Source organism: Orycteropus afer, unplaced genomic scaffold, assembly GCF_000298275.1.
Source record: "Orycteropus afer afer isolate SDZICR_OR568_19922 unplaced genomic scaffold, OryAfe1.0 scaffold00188, whole genome shotgun sequence".
NCBI classification, from domain to species: Eukaryota; Metazoa; Chordata; class Mammalia; order Tubulidentata; family Orycteropodidae; genus Orycteropus; species Orycteropus afer.
The window spans coordinates 1,579,368-1,583,055 of record NW_006921775.1 but is presented as its reverse complement, the minus strand read 5'-3'; the positions used below and the strand labels follow the sequence as shown (position 1 = coordinate 1,583,055).

At 42.2% G+C, this 3,688-nt stretch overlaps 1 pseudogene; it reads left to right on the top strand.

Moving 5' to 3' along the window:
• Positions 1 to 228: 228 nt before the first annotated feature.
• LOC103202628 lies at positions 229 to 2,051 on the top strand (annotated as a pseudogene).
• The last annotated feature ends 1,637 nt before the right edge of the window (positions 2,052 to 3,688 follow it).

Here is a 3,688-nt window from a genome sequence, read left to right as displayed (position 1 = left end):
AAAACGTCATAATGTGGATGAGCTTAGAAGACATTATGTTGAGTGAAATAAAGCAATCACTGAAGGACAAATATTGTAATGAGCCCATTATTGTAAAAAGTCAGCGAAAAGTTTACACATGAAAGGAAACTTTCTTTGTTGGTTGCTAGGGTTGGGAGGGGAGGGGACAGGAGGGAAAATTGGGAGCTAGATAAGGGACACATATTGATTTGGGTGAAGGGAAAGGCAATGTACCAAAAGTGAGTGACCAGTTTGGGTCGGTAGCCTTGAGGGTTGGCAGGCCTGTGCTCTGGGGAAGGAAGAGGTATCTGCCTTGATCTCAGCAGGACCCTGAATTCAGAAAAACAGGCATTGGGACTGTCAAGTGTTGTTCTATCCCTTTCTGTGGGTGTTGCATCTGAAGGCCAGTCCGTAGGGTGAGGCTGAAGCCTAGCTGCAAGAAGAAAACTGCCCAGAACCAATTAGGTTTACAGGAGGAAGTGCTCTCTAGGCAGAGAAAGAGAAGAAGCAAGAAACTGCCTGGATCAGTGCAGGTGTCCCACTTTATCTGCAGCTGCAACAGAGCCTGCCAGCAGCAGCTAAAGATCTCTGCTCTTACTCCTCTGGGCCAGAGCGAGCCCACTCCACCTGTGTCTGGGTTCAGATATTCTCCCCAGCTGTACCATGGGTCTATGGCAGTGAGGAGTTTTGAGTACCTTGAGCCGCACTCGGGATGCTGATTGTGGGCCACTGCGGTGGTGATTGAGGCTGGCACCTTCTACTGTGTATACAAACTGACCTGGGGAAGATATAAAAATGAGAAAATCTGGGAGGATGATGAGAAGACTAGTGATAGGGCAGATACTGGGGTGGAGACTGAGAAAAAAGATCGGGCTAAGCCTGGGTCTGTGGCTGCATCAGCCAGAGTTGAGGCTGACTCAGTGGCCAAGACTGAAGTGGGCTTGGGAGTCAAGAGTGATCTAGATTTAAAGGCAGAGGCCCATTTGGGGGCCCAGAGGGGGGATGGCTAAGAGGCCAAGGCCAGGGCTCTTTTCAGCATCCTGAAAGAACAGGCAAGTGCAAAGATGGGCAGAGGAGGCAGAATGGGTGTCAGCTCTGGAACCAGGACACTTGCATCGAGTTTACTATGCCCAGGAGGCAAGGGTGGAGGCTGCCACCCCACAGGGCTAGGATTGGGGGAAAAAGCAAGTGGAAAATCAAAGAGAAAGCCCAAAAGCAAGAGCACTAAGCCTCTGGGTGCAGCATGGCCTGCCCACAGGGTTAAATTCAACTTTCCCTATAAAATTGATGATATTCTGGGTGCTACTGACCTTCAAAAAGTCCTTAACATCCTGGAGAGATCAAATGATCCTTTTATGCAAAAGGTAGTTTTGGTCACTTTGGGTAAAAATGTGGCATACACATTTAACCAAAATGCCATTTGTGAATTGGGTGGTGTTCCAATTATTGCAAAAATGATAAAAACGAAAGATCCCATTATTAGGAAAAAGACTTACAATGCCCTTAATGATTGGAGTGTGATTGCTGAAAATCAGGGCAAGATTGAGATGTACATCAGTCAGGTGTGTGATGACACTATGATCTGTCGATTGGATTCAGCTGTGCAGATGGCTGGACTAAAACTGTTAACCAACATGACGGTGACTAATCATTACCAACATTTTCTTTCCTATTCTTTTCCAGGAGTCTTTTGCTTTGTTATTCCTGGGAAATAACTTCACCAAAATACAGATTATGAAACTCATTATAAATTTTACTGAAAATCCATCCATGAGAAGAGAGCTGCTCAGTAGTAAAGTACCATCAGAATTGATCTCCCTCTTTAATAAAGAATGAGACAGAGAGATTCTTCTTAATATCCTTACTATACTTGAGAATATAAATGGCAACATAAAAAGTGCATATCCAGGAAAGAATTCAGCAGAAGTTTAATTTTTTTTCTTATTCAAAGAATCTGGAGTGTGTGTTAAGAAGATAAGATCAAAGCATTAGCAAATCACAGTGATCTGGTGGTGAAGGTAAAAGTCCTAAAAGTATCGACCAAACTCTAATTAGGGTGTTGTCCCAAACTGTAGTGGGATGATTTCTTAGTTTGTGGTTGGGAACAATGTGTTTTGTAAATTCTTTGATTTTCACTGTGCTCATAGGTCAAAGGGATCTTTTTGGCTGCCATTTTGGAATAATGAATAGCACAGATCAACAACAGTGATGATGGTTGTGAAGGCTGAGTTTAGGCTGGACAATTTTAAGGATGTTAAATGAATATTAGAGCTTGTACAGAGAAAGCACTTATTGATTCAATATTGTTACTTAAACATATTTTTACTCTTTATCTAAACTAACAGTGAACTAATCATACATCATGAATAAGCTACACTTTTGTATAGGTTTACATTTGTTAATCTAAAGCTTATGTTTCATCAATAAAGTTGTGCGTTTTAAGCAACAAAAAAGGAAAAAAAGAAAAGTGAGTTACCAGCACAATAACACTAAGGAAAAGGAAGACATGGAGAGGTACACAAGAACAAAGATAGACAAAAAACAAACAAAGCCAAACTCATTGGCATCAAGTCGAGCCCTACTCACAGCGACCCGTTCTTGGGTTTCTGAGGCCATACCACTACGAAAGTAGACTGCCAAAACTTCCTTCCAAGGAGTGGCTGGTGGGTTTGAACGGCCAGCCTTCTGGTTAGCACTCAAATGCCTTAGGCACTATGCTACCAGAGCTCCTAAAGACAGACAGCAAAGGTAAATACTTTTACATATACAATACTACATTATCAGTAATAACAAACATTACTCCATAGGTGGATGCATAGGTAGACAGGCAAAATGATCAGGTATGAATAGGAAAAGGAAATATACAAGTTTGGCAGGCAATATTTCTACATACATATTTGTATGTTACTATAAACAAAACAAACAAACAAACAAAAACCAAACTCACTGTCGTCAAGTTGATTTGGACTGATAATGATTCCTCCTTGGGTTTCCAAGGTGGTATCTCTAAGGAAGTAGATTGCCCAATCTTCCTTCCCAGGAGTGACTGGTGGGTTTGAACCACCAGGCTTCTGGTTAGCACTCAAATGCCTTAGGCATTATGCTACCAGAGCTGTCATGTACTGTAAGCATGTCCATATATACAGTAGAGCTAACAGGGCAACTTTAGGATAACTTCTTAGCCATAGTGAAACACCCTGAGGAAGTGAGTCAATGGACCCATGGGCTCAGGACCATGGTTTCAGGAGAGATGAGGTTCAATTGGCATAACATACTACACAAAATGTTCTACATTCTAATTTGGTGAGTAGCAACTATGGTCTTAAAAGCTTGCAAGTGACCATCTAAGATGCAACAATTGGTCTCTCCTCGTCCGGAGCAAAGAAGAGTAAAGAAAATCAAAGACACATGAAAACAATTAGTCCAAAGGACTAGTGGACCACAGGAATCCCAGCCTACATGACTCTGAGGCCAGAAGAATTACCACTGCCAACCACTCAGAAAGGGATGAAAATTGGAGATCCTGGATAGAGTGGGAGAAAAATGTGGAACAAAACTCAAAAACATTCAACAAGACAGAAAATAACAAATGCTGGCGAGGATGTGAAGAGATTGGGACTCTCATACACTGCTGGTGGGACTGTAAAATGGCACAACCATTGTGGAAAGCAGTATGGCGATTCCTTCA